We start from the raw sequence: 26,357 nt of genomic DNA, 5'->3' as shown, positions 1-26,357 counted from the left end.
AGTCTCCAAAAAGCTGAGATATCCCCCATCTCCGATGTTTCCACCAATTTCTGCCATGCTTCCTGTTTCAGTTCCTTTTTTCTCTGTTTTATGGCTAGACGATATTGGTTTCTGGCCTGGCGTATTTCTAATTGAGGTTTAGGTTGGACACGCAGCAAATTCTTTAAGGAATTCAATGCCTTCGTACATTTTGAATCAAACCACCCATTTTGAACCAGTGTACCTGTTTTAAACTGTCTCGTCAGGAGTTCTTTCAAGGTGCCCTGAATTTTAATGAAAGCATTACAGATAACATCGGGATTGTCCTTATTAGAAAGACAAGTATGGATCTCCTCCCTCCTTTTGTTGACTAGGTGTTTGAGGAGGTTTTTTGGGTTGATTTTATCCCATTTGACACAATATCCATTATTTGCTCCCAAGATAATTGGTTGTTCATAGGAATCTATATTTGAGTTCCGGCACAGCGATGGTCCCGGTAAGTCTATAGTCATGGACAGAGGATAGTGATCACTGTGTGGATGGTCGAGTGTGTTCCAATCTTGTATTAACAAAGCATGTGCTTTAGAGAATAATAGGAAGTCTATGATGGTGTTCCTGCCTCTGCCATGAAAGGTTGGTTTAGGGGGGCATGGGGTCTGCAGGAGCTCATTTACCAAATGTAAGTTAAAAGAGATCACGAAAGTGTTAAAAAGATCCCCTGTCTTTGTATGCAAAAAATGGCTGGGGGTGGAAAAACCAGGGTCTGAGGCATATGTATCATAAATGTCACACCCATCTCTTTCTGTGTTTGGGCAGATATGGCAGTTTAAATCGCCCGCAAGGAGAATTGCACACTCTCCACCCAAGTTTTCTTTAATCGTAAGCATGGCTTGATGTTATGTTATGTTATGTTAATAAGAATTTAATACCGCGCACATACACCAATTGGTTTCTTGGCGCTCAAAGACAGTGGGCTATGGCGTGGGGGGGTGTAGGCAGCTAGCCGTGAGCAAGACGAAACAAGTGAGTTTTTAAAGATTTACGGAAGGACGGAAGGATGTAAATTATCCATGACTTTCTCCAATTGGTCTGCAGGTAGGTTATTGTAAAAATTTATAATTAGCAGTGACAATGACGGGGCGATGTCCAGTACAATTATCTGAAAGGAATCTCTCAGTAATGTTTTCCTAATCTTCTGACCGACTGTTACACTAATGTAGGTGCATAGACCCCCCTTGTGTCTGCCCCATTTAGTCGCAGCAGCCGGTGAATGGAATGTCTTAAAGCCTTGAAGGTGGATGGGAGAGATCGCCCAAGTTTCCTGAAAGCACAGGATCGAATACTGATTTACCACCTTTATCCAATCCGGTAGAATAGTTTTAGAAGAGAGTCCTGCTAGATTCCACGAGAGGAACTGTAAGTTGCCAGTTTTGTTCTTGTCTGCCTTGTTGTTAGAGTGTGAATCGGCTTTTGTACTAAAGGGAAGACAACTTAGACTATTTTCTTTGCCCCTGTCAGTGGTTTGGGCTCTATTATTTACCCCGTAATGTGGGGAGTTTTTATTTAGGCCCTTTTCATGATTAACCTGCTTATGATTGGAGTGAGCGATGGTACTCTCAGATCTCCTGCAGCCATCATTTACTTGCTTCTCTTGAGCGAGTCATTCTACGTCTTCCATACCGCAGAGTGGCTCAAAGAAGTTATAACAAGGTATATTCCAATTTGGGTGGAAGAAGGAGGGGCGTTTGACATTACCCTGTGGGTAAAACTGTGGAGTTGGCGGTAGAAAGAGATCGTTTGAGGGGAAGGATATCTGGTTTCTTACTCCCTGGGTAAGGTGGTTATTTTCGTACTGCGCAAATGAATGTTTAGGATAGTGAGATTTGTGTTGCTTATAGGACATTAACGCTTCAGGGTAAAAATAGGCTAAGGGTTTTGGCAGAATTGGTCCCCTATGGAGTCCCGAGAACCAGTCTGCAATATGTGCAATGACCCTCGGATCTTTAAAGGTGACAATGACCACATCCCCTTCTATGTCTTTGGGGCGAATACCAACCCAGTCAGTTCTTCTCACCATTATTATGTCCCCATTTATATGAGGGGGTAGGGGCCTATTTTCCCTGAGCCAGAAAATCACCTTGTTTTTTAAACTGTGATGATTTTCGTATCCTCCTGTACTTGAAAGTGGTGCGACCCCCGTTAGTATGATAACGTTTTTGGAAGCTGCCGGGGGTAGGTCGACATATCTTTTATCTGGCCGTTTATCCTGTATCACGGGAGGGTGGGTTTTTTCCCGGGTTGGAGGGGGATTTCCCATTTTTGCTGAGGCAATGAGAGAGTTGATTTGTGTCGAATTTGCCTGCGTGTGAGGAGGCGCTTTTGAAGGAGCAGCTGGTTTTTGAGTGGTTAGTGGCGTCTTTGTGGAGACTAACGGTTGAGTTTTGTTCTGGTTTGATACCGGGGTTTGCTTGATAGGGATCTGTTCTTTTATCGATTTTTCACAACTAGGTTTCCCCCCCAAATTTTCGTGATAGTGGGATTACCTGTGGTGGTTGTGATTTTTGCTTCCTGTTTAGATTTGTCGCCAGATTTTAACATGGAGTCAGGATTTGCTACTTGGGCTTGGGTCAGGGTCTCCGAGAGAGTGTGCAGTTCAGTAGCTATTCTTTTCACTCTCTCGAGTATTGGTGATAATAATGCCTTCACAAGATGTTCCATGGCGTCCACAAAGTCTTTAATTGTGGGAGGGACGCAGGAATTTAATGTTTCCCGTGGTGGTTTTGGTATTCCTTCTACAATTTGTAGCAATTCTTTTGTGAGTATGTCCTTAGCCGAGGTTAGAGTTTTAGGGGTATTTTTCGTTGGTAATTTTTTCCTTCGTTTTTTGGGCGGGGATCGAATAATAGGCTGATTTTCTTTGGGTTTCTGTTTCCCTTTAGTCTCTTTACCTGACTTTACTACCACTGGGGAAGGGTGGAACATAGAAATCTTTTGTGTGGCCTGGGAGGATGGAATTTCTATGATATCCGGCCCCACGAACTCCGCAGTCTTTGGCAGATTTGGTGTAACCAAGTCTATGAGGTCGTCGGATGCCGTGGGTATAAGATTAACAATTTTTAAAGGGGATGGGAGCAGGGATCCATTATTTGACGGGAAGTAGGATTGAAAAACTGAGGGCACATTATCAGTATTCATTAAATCCTCTACCGTGGTTTTTAAGGTGGAATTAAGTGGGCTGGGCTCAAGAGTAGGTGAGGGGACTGGTATGAGAATGTTATTTTTAAGTTGCTCAATAGATTGTCTCCTTGCAATGCGCCTCTCTGTCAAGGCCAGATCTCTATCAATTTCGCCCTTTACTTTGGAGAAGAACTTGTCCAGAGCGCCACAGATTAAGCTCCCTTCACCCATAGGTTGAGCTTCGCATCCAGATTTCGCCATAGTTGTATGTCTTTTGGACGAGGACGCAGGTTATAGGGGTGGCCCGGCCCGGCCTAGTCAGGCCTTGGAGGGCCGTAGAGGGCCCGCCCTTTGCCCGGGCTTAGCTCCGGGCGTCCCGCTCGCGTCCCGCGACGCTGAGGGCTTCCGGCTTTATGGTGCCCCTCCCGGCGCGTATGACGCGTCGGGGAACGCGCCGCCGCTGAGCTTGTCGGGATTTGGAGTCCCGAGGCGGCGGCGCGACTGGTGGCGGTGCTTGGCGTCCTTCCCTTCTCACGAACAGGCGCAGTGTCCACTCAAGGACTCAGGGTCACTCCGGTAATTGCTATCTCTTTGCTCCTTGTCCTGGTTAAGGGCTCCCCCCGCTCCACCGAGGGCTTCCGGCTTTATGGTGCCCCTCCCGGCGCGTATGACGCGTCGGGGAACGCGCCGCCGCTGAGCTTGTCGGGATTTGGAGTCCCGAGGCGGCGGCGCGACTGGTGGCGGTGCTTGGCGTCCTTCCCTTCTCACGAACAGGCGCAGTGTCCACTCAAGGACTCAGGGTCACTCCGGTAATTGCTATCTCTTTGCTCCTTGTCCTGGTTAAGGGCTCCCCCCGCTCCACCGAGGGCTTCTGGCTTTATGGTGCCCCTCCCGGCGCGTATGACGCGTCGGGGAACGCGCCGCCGCTGAGCTTGTCGGGATTTGGAGTCCCGAGGCGGCGGCGCGACTGGTGGCGGTGCTTGGCGTCCTTCCCTTCTCACGAACAGGCGCAGTGTCCACTCAAGGACTCAGGGTCACTCCGGTAATTGCTATCTCTTTGCTCCTTGTCCTGGTTAAGGGCTCCCCCCGCTCCACCGAGGGCTTCCGGCTTTATGGTGCCCCTCCCGGCGCGTATGACGCGTCGGGGAACGCGCCGCCGCTGAGCTTGTCAGGATTTGGAGTCCCGAGGCGGCGGTGCGACTGGTGGCGGTGCTTGGCGTCCTTCCCTTCTCACGAACAGGCGCAGTGTCCACTCAAGGACTCAGGGTCACTCCGGTAATTGCTATCTCTTTGCTCCTTGTCCTGGTTAAGGCCTCCCCCCGCTCCACCGAGGGCTTCCGGCTTTATGGTGCCCCTCCCGGCGCGTATGACGCGTCGGGGAACGCGCCGCCACTGAGCTTGTCGGGATTTGGAGTCCCGAGGCGGCGGCGCGACTGGTGGCGGTGCTTGGCGTCCTTCCCTTCTCACGAACAGGCGCAGTGTCCACTCAAGGACTCAGGGTCACTCTGGTAATTGCTATCTCTTTGCTCCTTGTCCTGGTTAAGGGCTCCCCCCGCTCCACCGAGGGCTTCCGGCTTTATGGTGCCCCTCCCGGCGCGTATGACGCGTCGGGGAACGCGCCGCCGCTGAGCTTGTCGGGATTTGGAGTCCCGAGGCGGCGGCGCGACTGGTGGCGGTGCTTGGCGTCCTTCCCTTCTCACGAACAGGCGCAGTGTCCACTCAAGGACTCAGGGTCACTCCGGTAATTGCTATCTCTTTGCTCCTTGTCCTGGTTAAGGGCTCCCCCCGCTCCACCGAGGGCTTCCGGCTTTATGGTGCCCCTCCCGGCGCGTATGACGCGTCGGGGAACGCGCCGCCGCTGAGCTTGTCGGGATTTGGAGTCCCGAGGCGGCGGCGCGACTGGTGGCGGTGCTTGGCGTCCTTCCCTTCTCACGAACAGGCGCAGTGTCCACTCAAGGACTCAGGGTCACTCCGGTAATTGCTATCTCTTTGCTCCTTGTCCTGGTTAAGGGCTCCCCCCGCTCCACCGAGGGCTTCCGGCTTTATGGTGCCCCTCCCGGCGCGTATGACGCGTCGGGGAACGCGCCGCCGCTGAGCTTGTCGGGATTTGGAGTCCCGAGGCGGCGGCGCGACTGGTGGCGGTGCTTGGCGTCCTTCCCTTCTCACGAACAGGCGCAGTGTCCACTCAAGGACTCAGGGTCACTCCGGTAATTGCTATCTCTTTGCTCCTTGTCCTGGTTAAGGGCTCCCCCCGCTCCACCGAGGGCTTCCGGCTTTATGGTGCCCCTCCCGGCGCGTATGACGCGTCGGGGAACGCGCCGCCGCTGAGCTTGTCGGGATTTGGAGTCCCGAGGCGGCGGCGCGACTGGTGGCGGTGCTTGGCGTCCTTCCCTTCTCACGAACAGGCGCAGTGTCCACTCAAGGACTTAGGGTCACTCCGGTAATTGCTATCTCTTTGCTCCTTGTCCTGGTTAAGGGCTCCCCCCGCTCCACCGAGGGCTTCCGGCTTTATGGTGCCCCTCCCGGCGCGTATGACGCGTCGGGGAACGCGCCGCCGCTGAGCTTGTCGGGATTTGCAGTCCCGAGGCGGCGGTGCGACTGGTGGCGGTGCTTGGCGTCCTTCCCTTCTCACGAACAGGCGCAGTGTCCACTCAAGGACTCAGGGTCACTCCGGTAATTGCTATCTCTTTGCTCCTTGTCCTGGTTAAGGGCTATCTCTTTGCGCCTTGTCCTGGTTTTCAATGTCATTTTATATATTTACATTTATCAGACATATGTAACATTATTTTACATTACTATTGAACATTAAAATATTCGTATAAACTTTTTTTACTTTTCACTATGTCAAGAAGACATTTTTGACAATGGGGATGAAAAAAAGTATGGTGAACTTTTGCACATATTTTACCATGTTGAGATATCCACCCTGACTGTTGAATATCTCTATAGTAAAGTATAGGGGAAAGTAAAAAAAAGTTTATTCAACTTGGAAAAGTATGTTAAAATATTTTTTTTATCTTAAATATTATTTGTAAATTATTTCATTTATTTATTTTGAATGTAAAACTGAGGAAGCATGCTACAGCACTATTCCCACAATTTTGATAACAAAATTAAATGCATTTAAATTAGTGGCCCCAAATTTACATAAAAAATAAATTCCCACCAAAGTCAAAATATATTTGTATGCATTAAATAATAAAAGTGAGTTATAGAATTAATTAAAAGTAATTTGTTTATATATAATACAGTGTATTGAGAATAAAATCAAAAATATGTACTGTTGTTAACAATAAATTATATGTACTTATATTTGTAACTTTAAAAAAAAAATCATCATCATCATCAAAGAAACTTTATTTCGGCTATTACAGCCATAAAAGCACATTTAAGTTTACAAGATAATACAATCCAAGTCAGAAAAAAGGTACAAAATCAAAAGGAACACTGGGTTATGAACATGGGAATATAGGATCCTCCATTAGGAAGTAGGAACACAAAGATCATCATTATGGGAAATGTGAGCAATTAAAACATACATTAAGAATATAATTTATACTAAAAATATATAAAAAAAAGAATGGCTCACATAGAATGTTTTTATAAAGCCCAGTATCGAAGTACCAGCCAGTTCGCAGGTATTTCTATCTCTCACATAAATTAATCAGCAAATACTGAGACTTACAGGCTTAGTTATTACAGAGTAGATAATCACAGCAGATGACAGGTAGGAGCTGGTATTACTTGTTGTCATATCACATTTTTTTGTAAGTGCCTTCGTTTACACCACATAGCAAATAGAAATTTCGAAATTGCAACAACTTGAACTGGATTAGTGTCAGATTTTAGGATCCTAAAGAATTATCGGTAGTTCCTAATACCCAGATTTGTGCAAAGTTGTATAACCCACTTAGACCTAGCCTGCTTATATGCCGAGCAGAAGAACATTACTGTTTCTTCCTCCACTAGGCATCCAGGACACAGGCGGGGTTTGCACCCGCCCACTTGTTGGTTAAGACGTGAAGCGGGAGTGTCCCATATCTGAATTGCAAAAACAACTTCTTAGCTAATACCGGTTGGATTGAGTCCAACACCGGCTCAAATTTATATTGGAATTTAAAATCCAAAAAGCAATGAGTTACACTAAAAGGGTTGACTGCCTGTAAAATACTTGTCAATTTGTACTCTTTCACTCCACTAGCTAGAGATAGCTAGGCAAGATTCCTCAGGTATGGTCCATAGATCCTCCCTTCCTATTGCATGAAAATAATCCCTAACAAAGGACAGCTAGGGTAAACTGCCAGCCCCAGGGTTGACATTACCACTTTTAATACCTCCCTATAGTGACCTAACTCTGGGGTACTCCACAGCCGTCGCCAATATAGCAATGGGCGTAAAGAGATTAGGTCCGCAATTGGGAGGATATCCAGATCCATCCTTAGTGGTACTAGGGATGTATTTTTAGGCAGGGCCAGAATTTGTCTTATACAATTGTTTTCAGTTACAGTGAGGGCATTGGATGGGCTATGCCACCACAGTTCTGCCCCGTATAAGGTAGCTGCCCTAGCTTGGACTTTACAGATTTCTAGCGGCGGGCTTATACCCTTTAAAGCACAACTCTTATGGACTTTTAAAATCCCCTCAATAGCCTGGGTTAACTTCACGTTAGCCTTATTGATTTGGGGTCCCCACCCCATTTTGTCATTTAAAGTGAGACCCACATAATCAAAGATAGGGACCCTCTCCAATGGTCTATCATCCATTCTTGGATGCGGGCAGTTTATAGAGTTGGCGTTGAAGACCATGTATTTTGTCTTCTTAATGTTTACCACCAAGTTCCTCTTTTTACAAAACTGGCTAAATTTCTTTAACACATGCTGCATCCCCATTGGTGATTTCGAGAGGAGCAGGGTGTCATCCGCAAACATTAATCCAGGAAATTTGCAGCGTTCCAGTTTTGGAGAGTCTATATCCTTAACGGCAAGTAAATCTTCAATTAACCCATTAAGGAAGAGGGAGAAGAGGGTTGGTGCAAGTAGACAACCCTGCCTTACCCCCTTGCCAATGTGGAAAGAAGCCGTTAGGTGCCCGTTCTTGTCAATCCTTACTCTTGCGAATGTTCCCTCATGGAGGCGTTTAAGCTGATAACAAAGATATGGTTGTACTCCCATGTCCGGCATGATACCCCAATAGTTTAAGTTATTATTATTTCCTATGGTCCTGAACAGGGTGCAGTTAGTCTTGGGGAAGGTACCCTAAAATGCATGTTTGTGGGCATTCTCCAAATATGATCCAGCCCGTTCTCACTCTGGAAATGATCTATATTTAGCAAGCAAAGGGTTCTCCCTGCAGCTTGGCGGCTACGTCAGGTAAGAGGTTTTACCAATGGGAAAGTAAGTTTGTATGGAGAAATAATATGAAGAGAAAAAAAGTGTTTTTACACCTGATGTCATTTCCCCTTGTGTGTGTACAGTGGGTACAATTCGAAAGTGGGGAAAAGACATCATTTAAAACATCTGGCATGACATCCCCAGGTGTGCGCATCGAAACCTACTCCTGGTGCAGCACCATTGACGCGAACATTTCTGAAGCATCACAAAGTCTAAAAGTACTTTCAAGCTCTTTGTGCACTTTTAGAATAGTGGCTGTGACTCGCCCCAGGTATACAAAAGTAGAGACACCCCGCCCACTGGTCCCAGCGTGGGGATGGTGTGAGATGGTTGGTGGACGGTGGGGACGAGTACACCTACCACCCGAGGCCTCGTCAGACACTGATCTCCTCTCGGGCTGTCGCCGGGAGGAGGAGGAAGGAAGTAAATACCCTGTGCAGTGTGGCACTCACCGTACACTCGCAGCTGGCAGGAGAATATTCTTGGTGATGCATTATTTGGTGACACATACACTGTGTAGTTCCCGGTGTCGTTCGTCCGCAGGTCTCGGATGAACAGGGTCCCGTCGGAGCTCACACTCTCCCGCCCCGTGTACAGGGGGCCAGTGGTCTGTGAAGAAGTTGGCGCAAAGTAGCCCATGATCATTTGTGACGTATCCGCCTCTATCCCTGCGCACCAGGTAAAGTCCAGTACATCCGTAGAGATCGGGGCATAGAGGGCCGCCGTCTGTCCCACCGCAGCATTGACCACCTCTGCGCAGAGCCCCTTCCCGCTGGTCCGCTGGGTCCAGACACCGAGCCAGGCTGGAAGGGAGGAGAGAAGAGGAGCGGAGAGGAGGGGAGGGGAAGAGAAAACAAGAGAAGAGAAGAGAAGAGAAGAGAAGAGAAGAGAAGAGAAGAGAAGAGAAGAGAAGAGAAGAGAAGAAAAGAGGAGCAGAGAAGAGAAGAGAAGAGAAGAGAAGAGAAGAAAAGAGAAGAGAAGAGAAGAGAAGAGAAGAGAAGAGAAGAGGAGCAGAGAAGAGATGAGAAGAGAAGAAAAGAGAAGACAAGAGAAGAAAGGAGAAGAAAGGAGAAGAGAAGAGAAGAGAAGAGAAGAGAAGAGAAGAGAAGAGAAGAGAAGAGAAGAGAAGAGAAGAGAAGAGAAGAGAAGAGACACGAAGAGAAGATACACGGCAAGAAGAGAAGAGAAGAGATGAGAATAGATAAAAAGAGAAGAGAAGAAAAAGAGAAGACAGCACAAGAGAAGAGAAAGGAAGAGAAGAGATGAGATGAGAATGGAAGGGACGAGAAGAAAAGAGGAAAGGAGAGGAGAGAAGAGACGAGGGGGAGGGGGAGGAGGAGCAGAGATGAGATGTGAGATGAGAAGAGATGAGAAGAGACAAGAAGAGATGAGATGAGAAGAGAAGAGAAGAGGAGAGGAGAGGAGAGGAGAGGAGAGGAGAGGAAAGGGGAGGAGAGGGGAGGAGAGGAGAGCAGAGGAGGGGAGAGGAGAGAAGAGGAGAGGAGAGGAGAGGAGAGAATAGGAGAGGAGAGGAGAGGAGAGGAGGAGGGGGAGGGGAAGGAGAGGAGGAGAGATGAGATGAGAAGAGAAGCGGAGAGGAGAGGAGCAGAGAAGGGAAGAGTAGAAAGGAGAAGAAAGGAGAAGAGAAAAGAAGAGAAGGAGGAGAGAAAGAGAAGAGAAGAGAAGAAGAAACAAGACAAGAGAAGAGAAGAGAAGAGAGGAGAGGAGAGGAGAGGAGAGGAGAGGAGAGGAGAGGAGAGGAGAGGAGCAGAGAAGAGATGAGAAGAGAAGAGGCGAGACAAGAAGAGAAGAGGCAAGAAGAGAGGAGAAGAGAAGAGATAAGAAGAGATGAGAAGAGAAAATAAGAGTAAAGATGAGATGAGAAGAGAAGCAATGAGAAGAGGAGGAGAGAGGAGAGGGGGAGGGGGAAGAGGAGAGATGAAATGAGATGAGAGAGAAGAGATGAGAGAGAAGAGACGAGATGAGATGAGATGAGATGAGAAGAGAAAAGAAGAGGAGAGGAGAGGAGAGCAGAGGAGAGGAGAGGAGAGGAGAGGAGAGGAGAGGAGAGGAGAGGAGAGGAGAGGAGAGGAGAGGAGAGGAGAGGAGAGGAGAGGAGAGAAGCGATGAGATGAATGTGCTGGAGGGAGAGGTCAAATATCGGAAATTATTGCATTACTCAGAATTAGACCCCACCCTGTCCCCTCCAGCCAAGGCAGACACATCACCTGCACTAACACCAGCCTTCCCTTCTAGGGGACTCATTTATGAGAAGTGATGCATCGCTGTGTGAAAGCAGCGATGCAACACTTCTCAGTGCGCACTCCTGGCGACATACCTGATGCGTCATATTTACTGTATGATGCATCATGTCGCAAGGAGTTACAGAAACGTCAGTATTTCTGACGTATCTGTAAGCGCAAAAGTGACGCATTGCTGGAGTCTGTCACAAAAGTGACGCAACTCCAGCAATGCGTCCTTTCAAATGGGGCAAGCCCCATGTGAAAGGGCCTGCGTCAGTCTTACGCCTGCTGTGAGGCAGTCGCAAGATTTTGATGCAATGGCGTCCTAGAAGTGACGCAGTGAAATCTCATAGATTTCACTGCGTCACTTCAACGAGGCGTTTTGCAGGGGAACGCCCCCCAGCATACATTATACCTGATGCAGGTATAATGTAGCGCAGGGGTTTTAAAAGTGACGCATCTGCTTAGATGCGTCACTCTGTAAATAGTGAGTAACAGGGGGCATGTTTCACGCCGCCGATGCGTCACAAAAAGTGACGCAACGGAAGTGCAAAGCTGTCGCAAAGCCTCATAAATGTGGCCCTAGGTTTTTACAAGAAGGGAAGCGTCCCCAGCTCTCCTCCTTCTTCTGAGGCTGCAGACACCTGGTCACTGAACCTCTGTCCTGACTGACAATCTGCATTTGACTCACCCACCTCACTTAGGGGTCTCACACTCATCTTAAGGAAGGCCTGGCCAATCACAGACTCTCTCCAGCACCTTCCTGAAGTTCATAGGTTACCTGAAGAGTTCAGGACACCCTCACTGGTGATAAGCCACAGTGAAGAAATACTGATTGAATGATTGACTGAAGATCCGGGACAATGACCCTAAAATCGAACTGTGAGGTGAAAGCCCCCGAGACACACATGTCCAGAGCAACCCATCCTCTTTCCATTCTTACTGGTTCTCTCTCTTTTAGTCTTGCTGGCTGTCTCCTCATGTCACTTACAGGCTCTCTTTCCTTTCTTATTCGGTCTCTTTTACTCTATGTCACTCACTCTCTCTATCTTTCTCACTACCTCAGTCTGTATCTGTCTCTCGGGCTCTCTCTCCCTATCTCACTTTCTATTTTCCTGTCTCTGTCTACTCTCTCTCTTCCTTCTTTTGCTCTCTCACTATCTCTCTATCTCTCTCGCTCTCTGACACCTTCCTTACCCCTACTCTTCCTCCCTGCTCTCTAGTCTAATCCATGGGACCGGCACTGATCAATGACCCTGTTCTCCTCTTGGCCAGATTGTTTTAAAGGGACAAAGGGTGAGCTTTGCCTTTTATGTTCATGTCAGCGGATGGGGTTGGGAACATACCTTACGTCAGAGGATGGGGATGGGAATATACCTCAGGTCAGAGGGTGGAAATGTACCTTATGTCAGAGGATGGGGATGGGAATATACCTCAGGTCAGAGGATGGGGATAGGAATATACCTCAGGTCAGAGGAAGGGGATAGGAATATACCTCATGTCAGAGGATGGGGATGGGAATATACCTCAGGTCAGAGGGTGGAAATGTACCTGATGTCAAAGGATGGAAATAGGAATATACCTCATGTCAGAGGATGGGGATGGGAATATACCTCAGGTCAGAGGGTGGAAATGTACCTGATGTCAAAGGATGGAGATAGGAATATACCTCAGGTCAGAGGATGGGGATAGGAATATACCTCAGGTCAGAGGAAGGGGATAGGAATATACCTCAGGTCAGAGGGTGGAAATGTACCTGATGTCAAAGGATGGAGATAGGAATATACCTCAGGTCAGAGGATGGGGATGGGAATATACCTCAGGTCAGAGGATGGGGATAGAAATTTACCTCAGGTCAGAGGGTGGAAATGTACCTGATGTCAAAGGATGGAGATAGGAATATACCCAGGAGAGCACACCAAGTCCAAAGACAAGGAACCTGCTCAAAATAAGAAATCTCAATTTCAGAAAAAGAAGGTAGCCAGTATTAGAGTAATCAACCATGCCGAGAATACTGAGGACACAGTTGAAAAACGGGGAGTGGGCATTGACAATGTTGGACAGTGCAGCAGAAATCATTATAGCGCGCAAGATCTTGATGAGTCATCTGGAGACAGTGGACACGAATGAATACATTCAGGTTGAAACTGCCGACACCAGACTTAGCGAGCCCCATAAAATATACGAAATAACATTGCGTATAGAGGGTGATAAGACTAGGAAAATTAAGAGTCTATTTTGGGATAAGCTCTCAAAAGGCTATGATATTCTGTTAGCTGAAAAAGATTGGCCCCCAGAGTTTGTCAGGGAGTGCCCTCGTGGCGAAGAAGTGATTATGCCAGCCTTCTCGAATCACATTCCGATTCACAAAAAATATACCTATGCAAGGAAATGGGCAGTAGCCCAGGCACCTGCATTATATAAAAATCATGTAGGATGGGATGAGGATTCACCTCCTCACAAAATCCAACTAAAAAGTGAACCAACTGCCCAACGGCAGTATCCCATAAAGCAAGAAGCTAAAAAACAGGTCAGGGAGATCTTAGATCAACTTGAGTACCAGGGGGTGATTGAAACATGTACCTCTCAAATGAACAATCCTTTGTTCCCTGTCTCCAAGCCAGACAATTCATATCGTCTAGTTTTGGACTACAGACACCTTAATACATGTTGCAAAACTTTTGCAGTACAAAACTCGCATAGTGCAGCCCTAATGAATAATATAGTTAGGAAAAAATATAAAACAACATTAGACATATCTAATGGTTTCTTTTGTCAAAACATTGCACCAGAAAGCAGATATTTGACCGCTTTCTCTGCATTTGGGTCGCAGAAAAAATTCTGTCGACTCCCACAGGGGTTCAAGAACAGCCCAGGACTATTCTCAGCTAGGGTAACAGAGTTACTACAAATCTATGATGATGAAGCATTATCTTACGTAGATGATATTTATCTCACAGACGACGACTTGGATACTCATTTGAAAAGAGTGAACACCATTATACTTGGGTTCGCAGCAGAGGGTTACAAATTCAACTTTAAAAAGTCCCGAATTGCCCATCTGACAGTACTGTTTTTAGGGTACGAATTATCAAGTGAAGGGAAAAGCCTAGCGGACAACTTCTTAGAGAAGTGCGCTGTACTCCAAGCTCCAAAAACGCTGAAGAATTTACAATCCATTCTAGGTTTTCTGAATTTCGGAAGAACTTACATCTTAAATTACACAGAGAGGGTTAAACCTCTCTACGAACTAATTAAACCTGATTTTAAACAAATCAATTGGACTCAAAAACACACAGAAATTTTGAGATCACTGCAAACAGACATGTTAGCAAAAACAAAATTAGATACACGTGACAACACGATCGATCTTGTAATCCGAGTCATCCCAGGAAGATGCGGATTCACGTACGTAACCTCTAATGAGGGAGAAAAGGTACCAATTTCTATTAAATCTCACTTGTACACACAAGCAGAAAAATCATTCAGTCACACAGAAAGAACTGTGAAAGCAGTGCAAATCGCATTAGCAAATGAACGAGAACTAGCACACGGCAAACGGATTAATATCCTTACAGCGGAATCCGCCTTCGAAGCGCTATTCAGCCCAGTAAACCTGCCTACAGTGTCACTGGATCCGAAATGGATACAGTGTATAGATTCTCTAGGAGCGGAAGACGTGAAATACTATTTCGCCCCGCAATTCGAAGAACTGAATGATTTAGAATATGAAGAAGAATATCCTCTGCCAATCGAAATTCTGCCTCTCCCACAATACGCATGTATAATCTATACAGATAGTTTTATACAGCATTTTAATGTAGAGAGCAAATCCTACAATGCAGCATGTGCGATCATTAAAGGTCGTTCGCTGTGCGGTAAATTCAGACCGAAAGTAACAAAAACTGAATCTGTAAGAAACTGTTCGGTTCAGAGAACTGAAATCAGATCTTTAAAGATGGCGCTCGAAAATGCAGAACGTGAATTCCCGACACTTATAGTGTGCGATTCTCATTTTTGCGTCAACTCTTACAACAATAAACTGCAGAGTTGGATCGAAAACGACTACAAAGATGACACAGGTGCCACAATAAAGCATAAATTGCTCTGGAAACAGGTAGCTCTTTTACACAAAGAACTACAAAAGACTCACGTGATTCACGCACAGAGTCTTCAACGTGATGGCGTTCACGTTGCAGGGAATTCATTGGCTAATACAGCCACAGCGGAAGCAACTAAACCGGCTTCCGTAGCCACAAAAAAGCTTACAGATAAATACATAGACGGGGAAACCATGCTGGCAGTAAAAACGACCGTAAAAGGCGACTGTGCAGCATTACCCGTAAACTATCCACTCAATTATGCATACATAATCGATGCAAACTCCGTTCCTTTTGCTCGAATCCCTGGAGTGGGGGACAGAGTAATTCCAAACACGAACAGGAGAATATTTTTAATAGCAGACGCACATATGGGTTTGGGTCCTAGGCACAGAGAGATCAAGGAATCACTGACTGAATTGCAATCAGTATTCTGGTGGCCGGGAATGAGTGTAGAACACTAAATATATGCAAACAACTGTGAAAACTGCAATAGGGATCGCAGTAGCGAACCTTGCTACCGGCTACCAGTCAGAAAGAGCGTAACGCTGCCTACACCCCATCCTGCGTCCTATTAACAGTTAAGGCTAAGCACTTAAATAATGAGGCCTCCAGCGCTCGGCTGACGCTAGAACGGTTATAAAAGATTTGCGAGTCTTTATCGGCACATACGCAATTACCACGTTCCATTCTGACCAGGGTCCTGCTTTCAGCTCTCGAGCTTATAGGGAGGCCATGGCTAGCATGGGAATTGGGTTGCGGTATTCTTGTCCGTCGCACCCCGAAGGGAATAGTGTGGTAGAAAGAAAAAACCGTGACATAAAGCAATCTATAACAGCGAAGGTATTAGGTTCAGGCGCTGGGTGGGTCAAACATTTAATAAGTGTCCAGACTAGTCTTAACAACATGCCAAGAAATTCTCTAAAAGGTTTCAGCCCATACGAACTATTGTTCGGAATTAGAATGCGTGTTCAGGACCTCGATAGTCAGATGTCAGTGGTACAAGAAAAAGCAACAAACTTTGATGTAAAGGATCGTTTGGCTGTTTTACAGGAACTGAATGAAACAAGAAAATCATTAAGCAACATAAAGTTAAAGCAACAGCCAAGTACCACTGACGAGGCACCACCAGCAACAGCCCCAGCAAGGCCTGTCTGGATTCCAAAGATTGGGGATCTAGTCAGAGAAAGGATCGCGGTTAAGAAGGAATTTGGGCCTTCCTACTAAAAAGCAGTACCTGTCTTGGCAGTCACCGGAACAAGATCAGTTGTGCTACCGCCCCTTGCTGGTAAAAAGGAGAACAGAGTCGTGTCCATCGACCTGGTAAAACCACAAGCATGTGGCCTATAATCAACAGTAGGCCCAGTGGACTCCCAAGAAACAACAGAATACCCAAACTTGCAACAATCCAAGAGGTTCAAACTGAAAGACTAATCACATTCGATCTGCCTGCAGTGCACAATGAAGGACTATGCAATAATGCCATGGAACTCGTGCCTCTTGAAACACAGATTGAAACAGTTCGTCAAGAAACAACACCAGTCTACACTAATGTGGCATCAGAAAGTGCTACCGAGAGACAGATTGAAAGAACAATCCCATCAATTGACAGAACTGCCTCTGGTTATTTCATCAACTTCGACAACTTCTCTGAAGATCAAAATGACCCCGAAGTGATGCCAGAAACAAAAAAGTCTTTTAAAGAAAAAGCAACGGAACTCTTTCATCAACTGAAGGAAATCTACCTTATTTCCCCTTGGGTAGAGTTCTGGTTCGGTCTAGGTGTATTTTTCCTCCTGCTTTGGCTCATCATGGTACTGTGTTTGGGAAAATTCATTGAAGGAAAATATATTACAATGGACACAGCAAGTCAGAACATCAACCTAGTCCTGAAACCACACAGATCATCCCACGTGAAGAAAAGAGAACTGTCAACAGTAAATGTCACAGCAATTCCAATACCTGGTGGGGTAGTATGGGAGAAAACAGACTATGAGATCTATGGTCCGGTCGAAATCCTGAAGTATCCTCATCAACTAAAGGTTTCCTTAAGTGACTTTATAACACCTAGTACATTCTCTGATGATTGGGACTTTAACAGTATTAATGACATGATGTCTGATTTAGTAATGTCAGCTAGATACACAGATCATGATTATTTACAAGGTTCATCTAGTTATGAGCAGTTATTCTGTTACACCCACTATGGGGATCATTACTTGCATAAATCTGCACAGCCTAGAAATGTTTTTATGTATAATCAATGGGAACATTGTTCTACACCACCTAAAAGCAGTTCTAAAGCATTTTTTGAGAAATTCAAATACTTCTCAGGGTTTAACACCAGTAATGCAGAAACGTTTTATTACAAACTGTTAGATAAAACAGGAATAAAAACAATGCTGACAAATTCTAAATTGATATATTCAGAAGCATTTTATGACAAAATGATGACATTTGGTTTTGATTATTGGAAAAATAATATTGAAACGAAAACAATTTGGGGTACAAAAGATTGGCAGGTGCAAGGCATTGAAGCACTATTTAGAACCTGCATGATACCAGAACAAATGTTATTTTTAAATGACACAGTACACCAAACATCTTGTCTTGGCCTAGCTAAGAACAAAGACCTTAAAACACCGTCTATTCCAAAGCCAATACCTGAAAATGCAACCACAGATATTGAGTTAGACGTGTCACAAATTTTACATTTCAACAGAACACATCCTGATTGGAAAAAGTGGTTAATCGGGCCTACAGACACAAATAGCTGTCAAGATAGATTCCTGAATAAAACACAGGGTTTAAAAATGACCAGATTAGACTCAAGATATTCCCAGAGACAGCATCCAGGAATAATAACAACATACAGTGTAGGGAAACTCTGCCTTGAATGGCTAACATCATCCACACTGGCTGAAATTAAGCAACACTTGTCTTTACTAAAAGATGGTGCTGATTTGCGCGATTTCATTCTTGGACCACGCAAACAGCGTCAGAAGCGTTTCATAGCGACCAGCATCTATGCTGCTTACAACGAGGCTTGGAAAGTAAAGCAAATTGAAACTGCTGAAAAAATACGAGAAATTGATCGTATTAATTTGGAGAAATCACTTTCCGTGGTAGACAATGGGTTAATGACTCTGTCTTCCAGAATATATTCGTTGGACAATATTGTATCATCTGCCTTTGATGTGATAGACAGAGACTTGCTAATGTTACAACATGGCCAATCTCAATTACGTTCTATTATAGAATTACGATTTAGAAAAGGGGGTGGTGATGAACAGAGTGTCTGAGTTAAACAGACCACTCTTACCCAGTCCAAAGATCAGGGCTTGATCCATCACCGTTATTTATCTCACTGCCCCATCCCAGCTCAGAACCTGGCTATATGCAAATCAGTCTGTCCCTGGCCCAGTGCATCATGGGAACAGGGCAGACTAAACTACCAAGCCAATTCTTCACCAGAAAGGAGACAAGCTACCGGGGACCGGTTTCTGGCATTTCAGCCTTCTTCGGCCCAGCTTGCTTGAATCCTGATGGAGCAGTGAGAAAGGGACTCATGTCTGAGTATACCCTGCCACACCTATAGTGGCCAAAAACGATTTAGAAAAGGGGGTGGTGATGAACAGAGTGTCTGAGTTAAACAGACCACTCTTACCCAGTCCAAAGATCAGGGCTTGATCCATCACCGTTATTTATCTCACTGCCCCATCCCAGCTCAGAACCTGGCTATATGCAAATCAGTCTGTCCCTGGCCCAGTGCATCATGGGAACAGGGCAGACTAAACTACCAAGCCAATTCTTCACCAGAAAGGAGACAAGCTACCGGGGACCGGTTTCTGGCATTTCAGCTTTCTTCGGCCCGGCTTGCTTGAATCCTGATGGAGCAGTGAGAAAGGGACTCATGTCTGAGTATACCCTGCCACACCTATAGTGGCCAAAAACGATTTAGAAAAGGGGGTGGTGATGAACAGAGTGTCTGAGTTAAACAGACCACTCTTACCCAGTCCAAAGATCAGGGCTTGATCCATCACCGTTATTTATCTCACTGCCCCATCCCAGCTCAGAACCTGGCTATATGCAAATAAGAATCAGTCTGTCCCTGGCCCAGTGCATCATGGGAACAGGGCAGACTAAACTACCAAGCCAATTCTTCACCAGAAAGGAGACAAGCTACCGGGGACCGGTTTCTGGCATTTCAGCCTTCTTCGGCCCGGCTTGCTTGAATCCTGATGGAGCAGTGAGAAAGGGACTCATGTCTGAGTATACCCTGCCACACCTATAGTGGCCAAAAACGATTTAGAAAAGGGGGTGGTGATGAACAGAGTGTCTGAGTTAAACAAACCACTCTTACCCAGTCCAAAGATCAGGGCTTGATCCATCACCGTTATTTATCTCACTGCCCCATCCCAGCTCAGAACCTGGCTATATGCAAATCAGTCTGTCCCTGGCCCAGTGCATCATGGGAACAGGGCAGACTAAACTACCAAGCCAATTCTTCACCAGAAAGGAGACAAGCTACCGGGGACCGGTTTCTGGCATTTCAGCCTTCTTCGGCCCGGCTTGCTTGAATCGTGATGGAGCAGTGAGAAAGGGACTCATGTCTGAGTATACCCTGCCACACCTATAGTGGCCAAAAACGATTTAGAAAAGGGGGTGGTGATGAACAGAGTGTCTGAGTTAAACAGACCACTCTTACCCAGTCCAAAGATCAGGGCTTGATCCATCACCGTTATTTATCTCACTGCCCCATCCCAGCTCAGAACCTGGCTATATGCAAATCAGTCTGTCCCTGGCCCAGTGCATCATGGGAACAGGGCAGACTAAACTACCAAGCCAATTCTTCACCAGAAAGGAGACAAGCTACCGGGGACCGGTTTCTGGCATTTCAGCCTTCTTCGGCCCGGCTTGCTTGAATCCTGATGGTGCAGTGAGCTAAAAAACAGTGTTGGATCTAGCCCTGATCTCTTGACTGGGTGAGAGCTTTCTGCTTAATTCAGAGACTCTGTCCCTCACCACCCCTTGTTGTAAATATTTTTGTCCACCCTAAGCGTGGAAGGGTATTCTCAGATGTGAGACCCTTGCTCACTGCACCATCAGGATTCAAGCAAACCGGGCCGAAGACGGCTGTAATGCCAGAAACCGGTCCCCGGGAGCTTGTTTCCTTCCCAGTGTAAGAATTGGCTTTTGTAGTTTGGTTTGCCCTGTTCCCATCATGCACTGGGACAGGAACAGACTAATTTGCATACAGCCAGGTTCTGAAACTGGGATGGTGCAGTGAGCTAAAAAACGGTGTTGGATCCTGCCCTGATCTCTTGACTGGGTGAGAGCTTTCTGCTTAATTCAGAGACTCTGTCCCTCACCACCCCTTGTTGTAAATATTTTTGTCCACCCTAAGCGTGGAAGGGTATTCTCAGATGTGAGACCCTTGCTCATTGCACCATCAGGATTCAAGCAAACCGGGCCGAAGACGGCTGTAATGCCAGAAACCGGTCCCCGGGAGCTTGTTTCCTTCCCAGTGTAAGAATTGGCTTTTGTAATTTGGTTTGCCCTGTTCCCATCATGCACTGGGACAGGAACAGACTAATTTGCATACAGCCAGGTTCTGAAACTGGGATGGTGCAGTGAGCTAAAAAACGGTGTTGGATCTAGCCCTGATCTCTTGACTGGGTGAGAGCTTTCTGCTTAATTCAGAGACTCTGTCCCTCACCACCCCTTGTTGTAAATATATTTTTGTCCACCCTAAGCGTGGAAGGGTATTCTCAGATGTGAGACCCTTGCTCATTGCACCATCAGGATTCAAGCAAACCGGGCCGAAGACGGCTGTAATGCCAGAAACCAGTCCCCGGGAGCTTGTTTCCTTCCCAGTTTAAGAATTGGCTTTTGTAGTTTGGTTTGCCCTGTTCCCATCATGCACTGGGACAGGAACAGACTAATTTGCATACAGCCAGGTTCTGAAACTGGGATGGTGCAGTGAGCTAAAAAACGGTGTTGGATCTAGCCCTGATCTCTTGACTGGGTGAGAGCTTTCTGCTTAATTCAGAGACTCTGTCCCTCACCACCCCTTGTTGTAAATATTTTTGTCCACCCTAAGCGTGGAAGGGTATTCTCAGATGTGAGACCCTTGCTCATTGCACCATCAGGATTCAAGCAAACCGGGCCAAAGACGGCTGTAATGCCAGAAACCGGTCCCCGGGAGCTTGTTTCCTTCCCAGTGTAAGAATTGGCTTTTGTAGTTTGGTTTGCCCTGTTCCCATCATGCACTGGGACAGGAACAGACTAATTTGCATACAGCCAGGTTCTGAAACTGGGATGGTGCAGTGAGCTAAAAAACGGTGTTGGATCTAGCCCTGATCTCTTGACTGGGTGAGAGCTTTCTGCTTAATTCAGAGACTCTGTCCCTCACCACCCCTTGTTGTAAATATTTTTGTCCACCCTAAGCGTGGAAGGGTATTCTCAGATGTGAGACCCTTGCTCATTGCACCATCAGGATTCAAGCAAACCGGGCCGAAGACGGCTGTAATGCCAGAAACCGGTCCCCGGGAGCTTGTTTTCTTCCCAGTGTAAGAATTGGCTTTTGTAGTTTGGTTTGCCCTGTTCCCATCATGCACTGGGACAGGAACAGACTAATTTGCATACAGCCAGGTTCTGAAACTGGGATGGTGCAGTGAGCTAAAAAACGGTGTTGGATCTAGCCCTGATCTCTTGACTGGGTGAGAGCTTTCTGCTTAATTCAGAGACTCTGTCCCTCACCACCCCTTGTTGTAAATACTATTATAGAATTAGGCTGGACGCTGCAAAATCTTCGTTCAGGCTATGTGCCTTGGCGATTAATCAACACAACGTCATTATTTTCCATTTTTAACCTTACTGATAAACAGATCAGTTTGGCACAGAAAGGAGCAGACTATACAATCCTGAGCATCGAAAAACTCGAGAGATTACCATTGACAATGTCAGAGAGTCCTGTCATTGAATGGATAATACACGGAATTATCACAATTCCGATAACAACTTTCCGATTTAAAAAGTGCCTTGAATACATACCTGCTGGCCAGTATGAACAATTGGGTAAAGGATATGTAAAATCTGAATGGAAATTACCATACACTCATTCTTGCTATAGTGACAGCGACAAAATGTATTTCTTAGTGGTGACAACTGTAAACATTCACTAAGCTGTATACTTTTGTGTCAGGGTATTAATTTACACGGAGCATGTGATGGAAATTCTAACAACCTTTCATGCCACCAGCTAGTCACACCTGCAACTCAGATAGAGCCCTTCTTTATGCAACTTTCGAACGGGAGTTACATTCTTAGAACGGATCACAGATGTTGTGGCCTCGTGCCAGGGAGAAGTTATCTAGTAGAAGTAACATCCATGGTCAAATGCTGTATGCAAGCATTGTTTCCAAGTGGGCCTTCAGACACAGTGACTCCCATCTGGCCTTGTCTGAATCTCTATTCTATACGAATTGATACATTAAGCAAAATGAAATCTGTACTTTTACAGGCAACAGTGCCTATAACGTCATCAAAAGAGACGTATGATCTTCTAGTTGCAAGGACAGCTACTGAAGTTCACGACCTTTTATCAACAAATTGCCCCGTGCATTTCGTACAAATGCTCGACCAACTCCTTAACATGTCTAGTGCCACAAGCATCCCAGGCATATTTAAGACAGTCTTTACGGGACTGCTAACACCCTTCCAGGCAATTTTGGGAATCGTTCCTAATTTTGTACACTCTGTTTTTGGCGGAATACCATTATTTTTGGGACTTGTAGCAGGGATTTTATTTTTGACCCTCCTGCTTCGTTATGGCAAGCCGAAACTCAGACATAGCTCCCATGGGAATGGAAGAGACAATCCTAGCAATGCGCTAACGGGACAGGATAACTAACGTCCTCGGATTGGCCAGGCTGAGAGATCTAAACATGACCTGGTTCCTTTCATTCAGACCTATATGGCAGAACTGTGTCTTACCGGTACTAAGATGTATGCTTTGCGGAGATGAATGCGTGTTGGACATCTGTCTTTCACTTCCATCAGCAGTACCAATGGACGTCGATACTTTGCTCAGTCCAATAACGGCTCACGCATTGTGTTGTCCCCAGCGGCTACCAATCCTGATGACGGCATTTGTGGAGACTCCTGTGCTACGACTAGGTGGTAACAGTGGAGCAAGCGACAAAAGCAGCATCACCCAGGTACGGCCATCTGTGAGCATTGCTGCTCCTGAATACGATGACAGCAATCATTCTCACACCTGCCAAGTTACAACGCTATCTAATTTGGTTGAACTGTCACCTGATTTTGTAGACCAATTTTTTGAGAGCCTGTCTGATACGATGTTCTCACCCGTAGAGAAACAATAACTTTTAAGAAGCTTTTCGACACACAGCGTTCCCATGAACTCTGAATTCGGCCTTCAGTTTTGATCAACAAAAACTGCAATAAGCTTTGGAACTCTGTTTCCCCGCTCAAGCATTAATTCTTTTGAATTGGACATTTTTAATATTGTCCATTTTTTGGCACGAACAATTCTTTGCTTAACGTAAAAACTATTCTTAGAGAACAGAAGCTTCACACTTCTATTTCTAACCACATCTAGAGACATAACAATATTACACCAGCCTCTAGCACACATGTTATTACAATGCATTTTTATGTGATGATTTATCTCGCTTTTCTTCTGTCAGAGATACTTCATGTGTAATTCATTTTGCATAATCGTTCATTGATTTCATATGCAATAATTTTTTGAATGATTACTATGCTTTAAAAAACGTACAGTACCTAAATTTCATGTATTTCGAGTACGCCTATTTCGAATGCATTTATGTATTTTGGGGTGGGCAATGTTACACATGCATCTAATTGCTTTAGTTTTAGTAATTTTGATGGACATTAACCCGTGGAGTGGGTGTTGCGTGTTTATCTAGGTTCCTGATCGATACTGTGACCTTATGCCCCTATTCGGCTATAAATCCATTTATTCCCTATATTGGCATAACCGTTCAAGTGCGATTTTCTGAAAAGTCATCTCTGGCCTCACACGAACAGAGCCACATTCCAGCATAGTTCTCTCTGCCACTTCCTTTGCGACCAATTAGTGCAATGACAGAGCAGTAGTCACTATCTGATATTCCTAGATAATACTCCGAGTTCTTCAACAAGATAAAAACTCAGCAAACCTGGAAATCCCCGCTTGCTATGTTTTGATTAGTAATGGAACTCTAATGAGCAACTGATAACTATCACTTCCTGGTGACATCTTTAATTGACGTCTTATGTCCAGCAAACTTGCGTCAAACCCGGCACCTGTCAGGTATAAATATTACCAACGTTGCCTTAAGCAAAAGAGCTGTTGCCTGCTGTTGTACGAGCTACTGATGCAAGCTGTCTGCACGACCCCGTGTTGGTGACTCTAGCACCCTGTCGCTGCAGCCTGCTGTCCCTGTGGTGGTGAAGCTGCTGATACCATTATCGCTGCTAAAGCGCGAACGATGGTGCAGTACGCTTAGGAGTTGAACAGCCGTCCCTCTGCGAAGACATCCAGCAGATTCCAGCTGCCCACGGACGCTGTCCCCCCTCCTTCCTCGACGCGCTGAAGAGACCCGCTGCCTTTCTCGTGCAGAGAAATCCAGCTCCGGCGTTTCCGGTCTACCTTCGCGGGTGACTGGGATATCGAGATTGACCCCTGAAGGAGATACCAATCCTCCATCATTCTATTCAGAGGTATGGTGTTGACTAAACCCTTAGATGAGAATTCTTGAAACAAACCTTGGCAAAACCAACTTAACTTAAAGCTACTTACTTACTCCCCTTCCACGTGTTAGGCTTAGGTCAGGCACACTGGGGTAGGCTTAGTTAGAAGCACCAGTTGAGTATGTTAGCCTAATGTATATATGAATGTATATATGTTTTATTACTTTTAAACCATTGTATGGCTAAGAAACCATATCAATGCTTTTACAGTTCTATTTCGCAATCCTTATCTTACTGTACGTACTTTTTATAATAACAATTATTGCAATTGTGGCAATACATTTCTCTTGTACGAGAAGAAAGACTGTTCAATAAATGTTCACCTTTATTGACAAACGCCCTTCTCTCTATTCTCTACATCTCGTGAAAGTAAACTGCACTAGACTGACTGAGTGAAATACATGTCTATTGTTTCACACGACCCTAGAGATTGACTCTTGATCTGAGGAGCAAAGTTGTCATGTTGCACGGTTGTTGGAAAGCTGAATCCCTTCTTGTCTGTGCCAAGGAAGCTGATCACTTCTTATGCAGAGAAGAAAGTTTCCAGTGACCTCTGAGCTAGTTGGTAACACACCCAATTAAGTTTAGCATAGTCAGTGGAGGCCTGGAATATAAGCAGTTCCACGTCGATACTACTGTTTATGTTATTCCAATGCGCAGGGCCTAGTGGGAAACTAGGAACTACACTACATGGCACCCTAACGTTTGGTAAGGCGATAAACTAACGCAAGACTTTTTAGAGTAACTCAGTCGTGCATATTTCACACCCCTTTCTCCCGTAAATACTCCAATAGACGTCTGGAGTGGGTGAAAGGTTAAAATCCGCCCGAACTCAGTAGGAAGAGATTCCTATGTAAAGCTCTGGTTTATTCAACGTTGAAGGATACAGTGTTCCAAAATATTGTGCACCTAATCTTTGTCTCCTTGGAGACCTACTCTGCAAACCTTGCATTTTTTACAATGCCAGAAAATAACGGAACCACTGGGGCCACAGTAAATGCGACTCAGCAGGATTCCGACGATATGGTACCGGGTGCAGTAATCATCCCGGCACACTTAAGAAGATCTATAACTCTAAAACTTATAGAAAACGGACTGACACCTCAAGGTGGTACAGTAGTCTTCGTGATAGAGGCTCACGAGTATCGGCAGACAGAGGTATTCTATTCATGGATAAACTTTCCAGCGGTAAACGCTATAACAAAAGAGTTTCACTATTACAAAATAGAGAAACCTCCGGAAGAGTACGCTCCTTTCGAGGAGATTGAAATTCCACTTAAATTTCAAGAGCACCTGCTCTGGTTTAATGGCGCCCTAAAACACAATGATCACATAACTAGGCTCGGTCCACTAGGTAGACCAGGAGCAATGTGGCCGGTTCTAGCCAGCTACACACCACATCCGGACATTGTAAAAATGTCTAGAGATGAGCTGTTAGTACAGCTAAACACATTAATAAAAATACATAGGCAATTAGTCCAATATGTAATGCGGATTGCTACGGTCCAGCCAGCTGTTAATGTACCACAGCTGACCCCTCATCAGGGGAATACAAATAAAATTACACCACAGAACATACAGTCATGTCTTGGTAAAACACCCGTAAAATGGGAACAAATTCCTTTCTGGTTAGCACAGAAAATCACTCAAATAGAGGCAGTATTTCCTGATACTACCCCTATTGA

At 45.6% G+C, this 26,357-nt stretch overlaps 1 pseudogene; it reads right to left on the bottom strand.

Moving 5' to 3' along the window:
• The window catches only part of LOC147706609 (cell adhesion molecule CEACAM6-like), a 236,267-nt pseudogene that overhangs the window by 144,455 nt on the left and 65,455 nt on the right, over positions 1 to 26,357 (bottom strand).

Source organism: Lissotriton vulgaris, chromosome 7, assembly GCF_964263255.1.
Source record: "Lissotriton vulgaris chromosome 7, aLisVul1.2, whole genome shotgun sequence".
Taxonomy (NCBI): Eukaryota; Metazoa; Chordata; class Amphibia; order Caudata; family Salamandridae; genus Lissotriton; species Lissotriton vulgaris.
Note: the sequence above shows the minus strand (reverse complement) of the source record. Positions and strands in the feature narration are given on the sequence as shown.